The 15406-nt window shown below is 49.5% G+C and overlaps 4 pseudogenes; all 4 read right to left on the reverse strand.

Annotated features, from left to right (window-relative positions):
• Positions 1 to 1924: 1924 nt before the first annotated feature.
• Positions 1925 to 2135, reverse strand: LOC124769604 (annotated as a pseudogene).
• Positions 2136 to 5365: 3230 nt separating this feature from the next.
• LOC124769541 lies at positions 5366 to 5576 on the reverse strand (annotated as a pseudogene).
• A 3234-nt stretch (positions 5577 to 8810) lies between these two features.
• Positions 8811 to 9021, reverse strand: LOC124769605 (annotated as a pseudogene).
• Positions 9022 to 12255: 3234 nt separating this feature from the next.
• LOC124769606 lies at positions 12256 to 12466 on the reverse strand (annotated as a pseudogene).
• Between the last annotated feature and the right edge of the window lie 2940 nt (positions 12467 to 15406).

Raw genomic sequence — 15406 nt, forward strand, 5'->3', positions numbered from 1 at the left:
ATCAGGATTGCCGCACATTTGCGGGGAAAGTCAATGAGTCCAAGGCCACTATCGACCTTTGGCAGTGTACAATTCTGCGCATCAACTTTGAATAGTGCATGCCGCCACAATAGGCAATATACTGTTTGTGAGATGGCTCTGCTGGTTTGTTTCGGTAGCGTATGGAGTTGTGCTACATACTATGCCCGTGATAGGATGTATGTACTAATCAGTTGGATTCGTTGATGGAGGTCGAGTCGTCGATCAGTGTGACTCATGCAAAATCCTCTGATGCGCGTGAGAATCCGCCTGCACGTGAGTGTTAACATGCGCTGCGGACAGTCAGTCACCTCAAGACCCAAGATACGTTGTTCCCCTACAATCCGGTTGCATGGGCGTTCGATGGTCAATGATCGTGGCCCTAGTGGCATTAGCACCATTTTGTTGGATTTTAACATGGCACCGGATGCTCGTTCATAAACGTGGAGGACTCGGCGAACCGAATCGATGTCATTGGCGTTTGCTACAAACACACCTACACCATCCGCGTATGCCGCACTGCGGAAGGTGACGCCTGGGAAAGGAACACCATCGACCATCCGTCCGATGTCACGCAGCATGGGGTCCAGCGCCAAAGCGATAAAATACACTGACAAGGGACAGCCTTGTCGAACTGATCGTCTGATGGGAATTGGTCGTGATCTGCAGCCGTTCACAATGATTCTGGAATTTGCTCCATCCAAGAAGTGCCGGATGACTCTTATGAAGTGCTCCCCGAAACCCTTACGCGACATAACGGCCAGCAGGTAAGGATGGGAGAAGGCACCGGCGAAATCTAGAGATCAATTGAAGCCGGAGTTCGAGCGTCGGCGGTGGGTGAGTAAGACAGCATCACGGTATATAGAAGCAGCGGTGAAGGTGGTTCGATTCGAAACGCCAGTGTACCTTATTCATTACCTGTTTAAGATGTGAAGCCACACTTCGTGCCACCAACTTATAATCAGTGTTAAGAACACGTCCTTAGCCCGACAGTGACCTGTGACCTTTGGATTAAGGACAATACGTACAGCTAGAAAATCGGCGGGTAGCTCGCAACCAGCAAACATCTCCTCGCACGTTTTGCAGAAGCGGTCTCCTAACAGGCCGGAAAACCTAGCACTTCGATTAGTGTTGGAATGGCACAATCGAAGGGCGGTATCCTTGCGGAGTACCGCCAGAGATGAAAAACCGCAGTGTCAGGGCCTAAATGCTTGCAGCGTGTGCGCTCCACATGTGGGAGTGACACACGGTGGTGCGGGCCGATATGGCAACAGGCGACCGTCGAAAACATCGCAAAGGCAAGTGCCCGAAGGAACGACCAAATACGAGATCACTCGTCAACATCCCAGTACTACCCTCCATGTCGAGGAGTAAACTGCGACTTCCATTTGAACGCCGCTAGCTGCCAGGGCAGTGGAGAAGCCGTGAGGCCGCCCCACAGCAGCGTCAGGCCGGTGCGAGCTATACTGGCGCGAGCTACACCTAGCCGAGTGCTTACATCGTCCACCGCCTACTGCATATGTGTGTGTGCGTGTGTACACACGTATTCAGCGTGCGTGCGGCGGCGACGACGACGACGTTCGCGAGGAGCTAAGGATATAACTCCAAAAAATGTAATTAAAATTATCTGTGCCCGGACCATAAGAGACGCTAACGAGGCATCCGAAGGCACTGTCCTGTGCCCCCATAAATTACCAGCCTAGCGCAATGCGGCTGCAAGTGCCGTCCGGCTAAACGCAAAAAAAAAAAAAAAAATTCTTAAGATAATCTTAAATTAATGAAAAGAAATCGTGGTGTGTAAGCAACTAACTACTGGGCACATCAACAACTACGACAAGTTTTGCTACCAGCGGAATATCTGATCACTGCAGAAAGTTAACCCATTTCAGGCTGTGTTTTAATTAATTTTAGGTGGGCCGATCCCGGCGGTACTTCAATGCCGGGCCAACCCGCGACAGAGGTGGAGCAAGCCCCTAGCACTCCGTCATAAGCCAAAAATGAGTGTAATATTCTGGTCGTGTGATGCAGGACGTATCGGATATTAAGCTGATAAGACAAATACTACACTTTTTTCCCTCCTACCTCCCCTATAGACCTACCTTTTCCTCTCCAAAAATGCCGCCATCCTCTAGTGTCGACGCAGCACGTAAAGCAGGGTGTTGTTAGTAGCAAGACTTATTGCCATAAACCGAAAATAAAAGCGGAGGCATACTCTGCTATGCCTTGGGGGCGACGACACACTACTCAGAAACACACCTCCCTCTCCAGGTGTGAAGCAAGTGATGATGTTAAAAACTAAATAGAAAGTAATAAATAAAGACAGAAATGAAGGCAAAATAAAAAAAAACAGCGACGGCAGCACACTCAAACGAAACTTGCGAGATAATCCCATCGCCCATAGAATTAACGAAGTAATAATCCTCTAAGATAGATTATGTGTTTTCCAATTTTCCAATAATTTTTCATACAAGGTTCACACAATTTCCGTGTTACCAATTTCCATATTATCAGTATCATAGAACAGTCTACTCTAGTGATGCCCTGAAGGCCAATACCAAATCTGGGGTATGGGTAAGTCAAGGGTAGTTTGAAAGTCTGAGTGACAAAGATCCAGGGGTACACTCAGGCAATTCTTATACGAGGTGCCTTAGTCAGCCCGGAACACCTTTTGATAACCATGAACCATTGCAACTTTAAGAAATCTTGCAAAAGTAATGGTATATTTCCGGTCAGATTCCGCCAGGCGATGCTGGCTCCAAAGGTAGTCCATGAAAGAGACAGCATCGGTGAGGCAAAGGTCATAGATCGTGAAAATGGTGTGGCCCAAGAGCCACACCATTGCGTTACGTCGTGTTCGTTGGTTGGTCTGAATATCAGGGGTAAGGAACCAGTCGATTGACACATAGTCCAGTGTAGTCCCACCGATCAGCGCTAATAGCACACGTGCAAGGTCCCACACTTCTGTGACGTGAGGGCATAAGAGACGATGCTCTCTGGTGTCTACGTCACCACATCGGCCGCAAGCAGCCGAGGGCCATAGGCGGATGGCCGCCAGGCGGTGATTAGTGGGTATTAAATTGTTTACAACGCGATACCATAGCGCTGAAACTTCTGTGGGAAGGGCTGGGTGGTTGATATTAGCCCAAGCTTGGTGCCAGATGACCGACGGTCGTCTGTCCTCCAATTTATGTGGTGTGGGCTGGCCTCGAAGCGCCTAGTAAAGGCGCTTCGATGTGCGTGCCTTGTCGGTGGCCACTGTTAGGACGTAACTTTGATTGAGGTAATAGTCCTTGACTGTCGTCATCCGGAATGGAATATGTGTCAAACATACTGGTGCACGCGCCGATTGTGGGGGATAACGGTCGAAAAGCACCGCTGTTGTACCACCTGGGTCAATCTCACGCAAAGTGGCGATACTTGGAATCAGGATTGCCGCACATTTGCGGGGAAAGTCAATGAGTCCAAGGCCACTATCGACCTTTGGCAGTGTACAATTCTGCGCATCAACTTTGAATAGTGCATGCCGCCACAATAGGCAATATACTGTTTGTGAGATGGCTCTGCTGGTTTGTTTCGGTAGCGTATGGAGTTGTGCTACATACTATGCCCGTGATAGGATGTATGTACTAATCAGTTGGATTCGTTGATGGAGGTCGAGTCGTCGATCAGTGTGACTCATGCAAAATCCTCTGATGCGCGTGAGAATCCGCCTGCACGTGAGTGTTAACATGCGCTGCGGACAGTCAGTCACCTCAAGACCCAAGATACGTTGTTCCCCTACAATCCGGTTGCATGGGCGTTCGATGGTCAATGATCGTGGCCCTAGTGGCATTAGCACCATTTTGTTGGATTTTAACATGGCACCGGATGCTCGTTCATAAACGTGGAGGACTCGGCGAACCGAATCGATGTCATTGGCGTTTGCTACAAACACACCTACACCATCCGCGTATGCCGCACTGCGGAAGGTGACGCCTGGGAAAGGAACACCATCGACCATCCGTCCGATGTCACGCAGCATGGGGTCCAGCGCCAAAGCGATAAAATACACTGACAAGGGACAGCCTTGTCGAACTGATCGTCTGATGGGAATTGGTCGTGATCTGCAGCCGTTCACAATGATTCTGGAATTTGCTCCATCCAAGAAGTGCCGGATGACTCTTATGAAGTGCTCCCCGAAACCCTTACGCGACATAACGGCCAGCAGGTAAGGATGGGAGAAGGCACCGGCGAAATCTAGAGATCAATTGAAGCCGGAGTTCGAGCGTCGGCGGTGGGTGAGTAAGACAGCATCACGGTATATAGAAGCAGCGGTGAAGGTGGTTCGATTCGAAACGCCAGTGTACCTTATTCATTACCTGTTTAAGATGTGAAGCCACACTTCGTGCCACCAACTTATAATCAGTGTTAAGAACACGTCCTTAGCCCGACAGTGACCTGTGACCTTTGGATTAAGGACAATACGTACAGCTAGAAAATCGGCGGGTAGCTCGCAACCAGCAAACATCTCCTCGCACGTTTTGCAGAAGCGGTCTCCTAACAGGCCGGAAAACCTAGCACTTCGATTAGTGTTGGAATGGCACAATCGAAGGGCGGTATCCTTGCGGAGTACCGCCAGAGATGAAAAACCGCAGTGTCAGGGCCTAAATGCTTGCAGCGTGTGCGCTCCACATGTGGGAGTGACACACGGTGGTGCGGGCCGATATGGCAACAGGCGACCGTCGAAAACATCGCAAAGGCAAGTGCCCGAAGGAACGACCAAATACGAGATCACTCGTCAACATCCCAGTACTACCCTCCATGTCGAGGAGTAAACTGCGACTTCCATTTGAACGCCGCTAGCTGCCAGGGCAGTGGAGAAGCCGTGAGGCCGCCCCACAGCAGCGTCAGGCCGGTGCGAGCTATACTGGCGCGAGCTACACCTAGCCGAGTGCTTACATCGTCCACCGCCTACTGCATATGTGTGTGTGCGTGTGTACACACGTATTCAGCGTGCGTGCGGCGGCGACGACGACGACGTTCGCGAGGAGCTAAGGATATAACTCCAAAAAATGTAATTAAAATTATCTGTGCCCGGACCATAAGAGACGCTAACGAGGCATCCGAAGGCACTGTCCTGTGCCCCCATAAATTACCAGCCTACCGCAATGCGGCTGCAAGTGCCGTCCGGCTAAACGCAAAAAAAAAAAAAAAAAATTCTTAAGATAATCTTAAATTAATGAAAAGAAATCGTGGTGTGTAAGCAACTAACTACTGGGCACATCAACAACTACGACAAGTTTTGCTACCAGCGGAATATCTGATCACTGCAGAAAGTTAACCCATTTCAGGCTGTGTTTTAATTAATTTTAGGTGGGCCGATCCCGGCGGTGCTTCAATGCCGGGCCAACCCGCGACAGAGGTGGAGCAAGCCCCTAGCACTCCGTCATAAGCCAAAAATGAGTGTAATATTCTGGTCGTGTGATGCAGGACGTATCAGATATTAAGCTGATAAGACAAATACTACACTTTTTTCCCTCCTACCTCCCCTATAGACCTACCTTTTCCTCTCCAAAAATGCCGCCATCCTCTAGTGTCGACGCAGCACGTAAAGCAGGGTGTTGTTAGTAGCAAGACTTATTGCCATAAACCGAAAATAAAAGCGGAGGCATACTCTGCTATGCCTTGGGGGCGACGACACACTACTCAGAAACACACCTCCCTCTCCAGGTGTGAAGCAAGTGATGATGTTAAAAACTAAATAGAAAGAAATAAATAAAGACAGAAATGAAGGCAAAATAAAAAAAAACAGCGACGGCAGCACACTCAAACGAAACTGGCGAGATAATCCCATCGCCCATAGAATTAACGAAGTAATAATCCTCTAAGATAGATTATGTGTTTTCCAATTTTCCAATAATTTTTCATACAAGGTTCACACAATTTCCGTGTTACCAATTTCCATATTATCAGTATCATAGAACAGTCTACTCTAGTGATGCCCTGAAGGCCAATACCAAATCTGGGGTATGGGTAAGTCAAGGGTAGTTTGAAAGTCTGAGTGACAAAGATCCAGGGGTACACTCAGGCAATTCTTATACGAGGTGCCTTAGTCAGCCCGGAACACCTTTTGATAACCATGAACCATTGCAACTTTAAGAAATCTTGCAAAAGTAATGGTATATTTCCGGTCAGATTCCGCCAGGCGATGCTGGCTCCAAAGGTAGTCCATGAAAGAGACAGCATCGGTGAGGCAAAGGTCATAGATCGTGAAAATGGTGTGGCCCAAGAGCCACACCATTGCGTTACGTCGTGTTCGTTGGTTGGTCTGAATATCAGGGGTAAGGAACCAGTCGATTGACACATAGTCCAGTGTAGTCCCACCGATCAGCGCTAATAGCACATGTGCAAGGTCCCACACTTCTGTGACGTGAGGGCATAAGAGACGATGCTCTCTGGTGTCTACGTCACCACATCGGCCGCAAGCAGCCGAGGGCCATAGGCGGATGGCCGCCAGGCGGTGATTAGTGGGTATTAAATTGTTTACAACGCGATACCATAGCGCTGAAACTTCTGTGGGAAGGGCTGGGTGGTTGATATTAGCCCAAGCTTGGTGCCAGATGACCGACGGTCGTCTGTCCTCCAATTTATGTGGTGTGGGCTGGCCTCGAAGCGCCTAGTAAAGGCGCTTCGATGTGCGTGCCTTGTCGGTGGCCACTGTTAGGACGTAACTTTGATTGAGGTAATAGTCCTTGACTGTCGTCATCCGGAATGGAATATGTGTCAAACATACTGGTGCACGCGCCGATTGTGGGGGATAACGGTCGAAAAGCACCGCTGTTGTACCACCTGGGTCAATCTCACGCAAAGTGGCGATACTTGGAATCAGGATTGCCGCACATTTGCGGGGAAAGTCAATGAGTCCAAGGCCACTATCGACCTTTGGCAGTGTACAATTCTGCGCATCAACTTTGAATAGTGCATGCCGCCACAATAGGCAATATACTGTTTGTGAGATGGCTCTGCTGGTTTGTTTCGGTAGCGTATGGAGTTGTGCTACATACTATGCCCGTGATAGGATGTATGTACTAATCAGTTGGATTCGTTGATGGAGGTCGAGTCGTCGATCAGTGTGACTCATGCAAAATCCTCTGATGCGCGTGAGAATCCGCCTGCACGTGAGTGTTAACATGCGCTGCGGACAGTCAGTCACCTCAAGACCCAAGATACGTTGTTCCCCTACAATCCGGTTGCATGGGCGTTCGATGGTCAATGATCGTGGCCCTAGTGGCATTAGCACCATTTTGTTGGATTTTAACATGGCACCGGATGCTCGTTCATAAACGTGGAGGACTCGGCGAACCGAATCGATGTCATTGGCGTTTGCTACAAACACACCTACACCATCCGCGTATGCCGCACTGCGGAAGGTGACGCCTGGGAAAGGAACACCATCGACCATCCGTCCGATGTCACGCAGCATGGGGTCCAGCGCCAAAGCGATAAAATACACTGACAAGGGACAGCCTTGTCGAACTGATCGTCTGATGGGAATTGGTCGTGATCTGCAGCCGTTCACAATGATTCTGGAATTTGCTCCATCCAAGAAGTGCCGGATGACTCTTATGAAGTGCTCCCCGAAACCCTTCCGCGACATAACGGCCAGCAGGTAAGGATGGGAGAAGGCACCGGCGAAATCTAGAGATCAATTGAAGCCGGGGTTCGAGCGTCGGCGGTGGGTGAGTAAGACAGCATCACGGTATATAGAAGCAGCGGTGAAGGTGGTTCGATTCGAAACGCCAGTGTACCTTATTCATTACCTGTTTAAGATGTGAAGCCACACTTCGTGCAACCAACTTATAATCAGTGTTAAGAACACGTCCTTAGCCCGACAGTGACCTGTGACCTTTGGATTAAGGACAATACGTACAGCTAGAAAATCGGCGGGTAGCTCGCAACCAGCAAACATCTCCTCGCACGTTTTGCAGAAGCGGTCTCCTAACAGGCCGGAAAACCTAGCACTTCGATTAGTGTTGGAATGGCACAATCGAAGGGCGGTATCCTTGCGGAGTACCGCCAGAGATGAAAAACCGCAGTGTCAGGGCCTAAATGCTTGCAGCGTGTGCGCTCCACATGTGGGAGTGACACACGGTGGTGCGGGCCGATATGGCAACAGGCGACCGTCGAAAACATCGCAAAGGCAAGTGCCGGAAGGAACGACCAAATACGAGATCACTCGTCAACATCCCAGTACTACCCTCCATGTCGAGGAGTAAACTGCGACTTCCATTTGAACGCCGCTAGCTGCCAGTGCAGTGGAGAAGCCGTGAGGCCGCCCCACAGCAGCGTCAGGCCGGTGCGAGCTATACTGGCGCGAGCTACACCTAGCCGAGTGCTTACATCGTCCACCGCCTACTGCATATGTGTGTGTGCGTGTGTACACACGTATTCAGCGTGCGTGCGGCGGCGACGACGACGACGTTCGCGAGGAGCTAAGGATATAACTCCAAAAAATGTAATTAAAATTATCTGTGCCCGGACCATAAGAGACGCTAACGAGGCATCCGAAGGCACTGTCCTGTGCCCCCATAAATTACCAGCCTAGCGTAATGCGGCTGCAAGTGCCGTCCGGCTAAACGCAAAAAAAAAAAAAAAAAAAAAATTCTTAAGATAATCTTAAATTAATGAAAAGAAATCGTGGTGTGTAAGCAACTAACTACTGGGCACATCAACAACTACGACAAGTTTTGCTACCAGCGGAATATCTGATCACTGCAGAAAGTTAACCCATTTCAGGCTGTGTTTTAATTAATTTTAGGTGGGCCGATCCCGGCGGTACTTCAATGCCGGGCCAACCCGCGACAGAGGTGGAGCAAGCCCCTAGCACTCCGTCATAAGCCAAAAATGAGTGTAATATTCTGGTCGTGTGATGCAGGACGTATCGGATATTAAGCTGATAAGACAAATACTACACTTTTTTCCCTCCTACCTCCCCTATAGACCTACCTTTTCCTCTCCAAAAATGCCGCCATCCTCTAGTGTCGACGCAGCACGTAAAGCAGGGTGTTGTTAGTAGCAAGACTTATTGCCATAAACCGAAAATAAAAGCGGAGGCATACTCTGCTATGCCTTGGGGGCGACGACACACTACTCAGAAACACACCTCCCTCTCCAGGTGTGAAGCAAGTGATGATGTTAAAAACTAAATAGAAAGAAATAAATAAAGACAGAAATGAAGGCAAAATAAAAAAAAACAGCGACGGCAGCACACTCAAACGAAACTGGCGAGATAATCCCATCGCCCATAGAATTAACGAAGTAATAATCCTCTAAGATAGATTATGTGTTTTCCAATTTTCCAATAATTTTTCATACAAGGTTCACACAATTTCCATGTTACCAATTTCCATATTATCAGTATCATAGAACAGTCTACTCTAGTGATGCCCTGAAGGCCAATACCAAATCTGGGGTATGGGTAAGTCAAGGGTAGTTTGAAAGTCTGAGTGACAAAGATCCAGGGGTACAGTCAGGCAATTCTTATACGAGGTGCCTTAGTCAGCCCGGAACACCTTTTGATAACCATGAACCATTGCAACTTTAAGAAATCTTGCAAAAGTAATGGTATATTTCCGGTCAGATTCCGCCAGGCGATGCTGGCTCCAAAGGTAGTCCATGAAAGAGACAGCATCGGTGAGGCAAAGGTCATAGATCGTGAAAATGGTGTGGCCCAAGAGCCACACCATTGCGTTAAGTCGTGTTCGTTTGTTGGTCTGAATATCAGGGGTAAGGAACCAGTCGATTGACACATAGTCCAGTGTAGTCCCACCGATCAGCGCTAATAGCACACGTGCAAGGTCCCACATTTCTGTGACGTGAGGGCATAAGAGACGATGCTCTCTGGTGTCTACGTCACCACATCGGCCGCAAGCAGCCGAGGGCCATAGGCGGATGGCCGCCAGGCGGTGATTAGTGGGTATTAAATTGTTTACAACGCGATACCATAGCGCTGAAACTTCTGTGGGAAGGGCTGGGTGGTTGATATTAGCCCAAGCTTGGTGCCAGATGACCGACGGTCGTCTGTCCTCCAATTTATGTGGTGTGGGCTGGCCTCGAAGCGCCTAGTAAAGGCGCTTCGATGTGCGTGCCTTGTCGGTGGCCACTGTTAGGACGTAACTTTGATTGAGGTAATAGTCCTTGACTGTCGTCATCCGGAATGGAATATGTGTCAAACATACTGGTGCACGCGCCGATTGTGGGGGATAACGGTCGAAAAGCACCGCTGTTGTACCACCTGGGTCAATCTCACGCAAAGTGGCGATACTTGGAATCAGGATTGCCGCACATTTGCGGGGAAAGTCAATGAGTCCAAGGCCACTATCGACCTTTGGCAGTGTACAATTCTGCGCATCAACTTTGAATAGTGCATGCCGCCACAATAGGCAATATACTGTTTGTGAGATGGCTCTGCTGGTTTGTTTCGGTAGCGTATGGAGTTGTGCTACATACTATGCCCGTGATAGGATGTATGTACTAATCAGTTGGATTCGTTGATGGAGGTCGAGTCGTCGATCAGTGTGACTCATGCAAAATCCTCTGATGCGCGTGAGAATCCGCCTGCACGTGAGTGTTAACATGCGCTGCGGACAGTCAGTCACCTCAAGACCCAAGATACGTTGTTCCCCTACAATCCGGTTGCATGGGCGTTCGATGGTCAATGATCGTGGCCCTAGTGGCATTAGCACCATTTTGTTGGATTTTAACATGGCACCGGATGCTCGTTCATAAACGTGGAGGACTCGGCGAACCGAATCGATGTCATTGGCGTTTGCTACAAACACACCTACACCATCCGCGTATGCCGCACTGCGGAAGGTGACGCCTGGGAAAGGAACACCATCGACCATCCGTCCGATGTCACGCAGCATGGGGTCCAGCGCCAAAGCGATAAAATACACTGACAAGGGACAGCCTTGTCGAACTGATCGTCTGATGGGAATTGGTCGTGATCTGCAGCCGTTCACAATGATTCTGGAATTTGCTCCATCCAAGAAGTGCCGGATGACTCTTATGAAGTGCTCCCCGAAACCCTTCCGCGACATAACGGCCAGCAGGTAAGGATGGGAGAAGGCACCGGCGAAATCTAGAGATCAATTGAAGCCGGGGTTCGAGCGTCGGCGGTGGGTGAGTAAGACAGCATCACGGTATATAGAAGCAGCGGTGAAGGTGGTTCGATTCGAAACGCCAGTGTACCTTATTCATTACCTGTTTAAGATGTGAAGCCACACTTCGTGCAACCAACTTATAATCAGTGTTAAGAACACGTCCTTAGCCCGACAGTGACCTGTGACCTTTGGATTAAGGACAATACGTACAGCTAGAAAATCGGCGGGTAGCTCGCAACCAGCAAACATCTCCTCGCACGTTTTGCAGAAGCGGTCTCCTAACAGGCCGGAAAACCTAGCACTTCGATTAGTGTTGGAATGGCACAATCGAAGGGCGGTATCCTTGCGGAGTACCGCCAGAGATGAAAAACCGCAGTGTCAGGGCCTAAATGCTTGCAGCGTGTGCGCTCCACATGTGGGAGTGACACACGGTGGTGCGGGCCGATATGGCAACAGGCGACCGTCGAAAACATCGCAAAGGCAAGTGCCGGAAGGAACGACCAAATACGAGATCACTCGTCAACATCCCAGTACTACCCTCCATGTCGAGGAGTAAACTGCGACTTCCATTTGAACGCCGCTAGCTGCCAGTGCAGTGGAGAAGCCGTGAGGCCGCCCCACAGCAGCGTCAGGCCGGTGCGAGCTATACTGGCGCGAGCTACACCTAGCCGAGTGCTTACATCGTCCACCGCCTACTGCATATGTGTGTGTGCGTGTGTACACACGTATTCAGCGTGCGTGCGGCGGCGACGACGACGACGTTCGCGAGGAGCTAAGGATATAACTCCAAAAAATGTAATTAAAATTATCTGTGCCCGGACCATAAGAGACGCTAACGAGGCATCCGAAGGCACTGTCCTGTGCCCCCATAAATTACCAGCCTAGCGTAATGCGGCTGCAAGTGCCGTCCGGCTAAACGCAAAAAAAAAAAAAAAAAAAAAATTCTTAAGATAATCTTAAATTAATGAAAAGAAATCGTGGTGTGTAAGCAACTAACTACTGGGCACATCAACAACTACGACAAGTTTTGCTACCAGCGGAATATCTGATCACTGCAGAAAGTTAACCCATTTCAGGCTGTGTTTTAATTAATTTTAGGTGGGCCGATCCCGGCGGTACTTCAATGCCGGGCCAACCCGCGACAGAGGTGGAGCAAGCCCCTAGCACTCCGTCATAAGCCAAAAATGAGTGTAATATTCTGGTCGTGTGATGCAGGACGTATCGGATATTAAGCTGATAAGACAAATACTACACTTTTTTCCCTCCTACCTCCCCTATAGACCTACCTTTTCCTCTCCAAAAATGCCGCCATCCTCTAGTGTCGACGCAGCACGTAAAGCAGGGTGTTGTTAGTAGCAAGACTTATTGCCATAAACCGAAAATAAAAGCGGAGGCATACTCTGCTATGCCTTGGGGGCGACGACACACTACTCAGAAACACACCTCCCTCTCCAGGTGTGAAGCAAGTGATGATGTTAAAAACTAAATAGAAAGAAATAAATAAAGACAGAAATGAAGGCAAAATAAAAAAAAACAGCGACGGCAGCACACTCAAACGAAACTGGCGAGATAATCCCATCGCCCATAGAATTAACGAAGTAATAATCCTCTAAGATAGATTATGTGTTTTCCAATTTTCCAATAATTTTTCATACAAGGTTCACACAATTTCCATGTTACCAATTTCCATATTATCAGTATCATAGAACAGTCTACTCTAGTGATGCCCTGAAGGCCAATACCAAATCTGGGGTATGGGTAAGTCAAGGGTAGTTTGAAAGTCTGAGTGACAAAGATCCAGGGGTACAGTCAGGCAATTCTTATACGAGGTGCCTTAGTCAGCCCGGAACACCTTTTGATAACCATGAACCATTGCAACTTTAAGAAATCTTGCAAAAGTAATGGTATATTTCCGGTCAGATTCCGCCAGGCGATGCTGGCTCCAAAGGTAGTCCATGAAAGAGACAGCATCGGTGAGGCAAAGGTCATAGATCGTGAAAATGGTGTGGCCCAAGAGCCACACCATTGCGTTAAGTCGTGTTCGTTTGTTGGTCTGAATATCAGGGGTAAGGAACCAGTCGATTGACACATAGTCCAGTGTAGTCCCACCGATCAGCGCTAATAGCACACGTGCAAGGTCCCACATTTCTGTGACGTGAGGGCATAAGAGACGATGCTCTCTGGTGTCTACGTCACCACATCGGCCGCAAGCAGCCGAGGGCCATAGGCGGATGGCCGCCAGGCGGTGATTAGTGGGTATTAAATTGTTTACAACGCGATACCATAGCGCTGAAACTTCTGTGGGAAGGGCTGGGTGGTTGATATTAGCCCAAGCTTGGTGCCAGATGACCGACGGTCGTCTGTCCTCCAATTTATGTGGTGTGGGCTGGCCTCGAAGCGCCTAGTAAAGGCGCTTCGATGTGCGTGCCTTGTCGGTGGCCACTGTTAGGACGTAACTTTGATTGAGGTAATAGTCCTTGACTGTCGTCATCCGGAATGGAATATGTGTCAAACATACTGGTGCACGCGCCGATTGTGGGGGATAACGGTCGAAAAGCACCGCTGTTGTACCACCTGGGTCAATCTCACGCAAAGTGGCGATACTTGGAATCAGGATTGCCGCACATTTGCGGGGAAAGTCAATGAGTCCAAGGCCACTATCGACCTTTGGCAGTGTACAATTCTGCGCATCAACTTTGAATAGTGCATGCCGCCACAATAGGCAATATACTGTTTGTGAGATGGCTCTGCTGGTTTGTTTCGGTAGCGTATGGAGTTGTGCTACATACTATGCCCGTGATAGGATGTATGTACTAATCAGTTGGATTCGTTGATGGAGGTCGAGTCGTCGATCAGTGTGACTCATGCAAAATCCTCTGATGCGCGTGAGAATCCGCCTGCACGTGAGTGTTAACATGCGCTGCGGACAGTCAGTCACCTCAAGACCCAAGATACGTTGTTCCCCTACAATCCGGTTGCATGGGCGTTCGATGGTCAATGATCGTGGCCCTAGTGGCATTAGCACCATTTTGTTGGATTTTAACATGGCACCGGATGCTCGTTCATAAACGTGGAGGACTCGGCGAACCGAATCGATGTCATTGGCGTTTGCTACAAACACACCTACACCATCCGCGTATGCCGCACTGCGGAAGGTGACGCCTGGGAAAGGAACACCATCGACCATCCGTCCGATGTCACGCAGCATGGGGTCCAGCGCCAAAGCGATAAAATACACTGACAAGGGACAGCCTTGTCGAACTGATTGTCTGATGGGAATTGGTCGTGATCTGCAGCCGTTCACAATGATTCTGGAATTTGCTCCATCCAAGAAGTGCCGGATGACTCTTATGAAGTGCTCCCCGAAACCCTTCCGCGACATAACGGCCAGCAGGTAAGGATGGGAGAAGGCACCGGCGAAATCTAGAGATCAATTGAAGCCGGGGTTCGAGCGTCGGTGGTGGGTGAGTAAGACAGCATCACGGTATACAGAAGCAGCGGTGAAGGTGGTTCGATTCGAAACGCCAGTGTACCTTATTCATTACCTGTTTAAGATGTGAAGCCACACTTCGTGCCACCAACTTATAATCAGTGTTAAGAACACGTCCTTAGCCCGACAGTGACCTGTGACCTTTGGATTAAGGACAATACGTACAGCTAGAAAATCGGCGGGTAGCTCGCAACCAGCAAACATCTCCTCGCACGTTTTGCAGAAGCGGTCTCCTAACAGGCCGGAAAACCTAGCACTTCGATTAGTGTTGGAATGGCACAATCGAAGGGCGGTATCCTTGCGGAGTACCGCCAGAGATGAAAAACCGCAGTGTCAGGGCCTAAATGCTTGCAGCGTGTGCGCTCCACATGTGGGAGTGACACACGGTGGTGCGGGCCGATATGGCAACAGGCGACCGTCGAAAACATCGCAAAGGCAAGTGCCGGAAGGAACGACCAAATACGAGATCACTCGTCAACATCCCAGTACTACCCTCCATGTCGAGGAGTAAACTGCGACTTCCATTTGAACGCCGCTAGCTGCCAGTGCAGTGGAGAAGCCGTGAGGCCGCCCCACAGCAGCGTCAGGCCGGTGCGAGCTATACTGGCGCGAGCTACACCTAGCCGAGTGCTTACATCGTCCACCGCCTACTGCATATGTGTGTGTGCGTGTGTACACACGTATTCAGCGTGCGTGCGGCGGCGACGACGACGACGTTCGCGAGGAGCTAAGGATATAACTCCAAAAAATGTAA

Source organism: Schistocerca piceifrons, unplaced genomic scaffold (genome assembly GCF_021461385.2).
Source record: "Schistocerca piceifrons isolate TAMUIC-IGC-003096 unplaced genomic scaffold, iqSchPice1.1 HiC_scaffold_701, whole genome shotgun sequence".
In the NCBI taxonomy this organism is placed as follows: Eukaryota; Metazoa; Arthropoda; class Insecta; order Orthoptera; family Acrididae; genus Schistocerca; species Schistocerca piceifrons.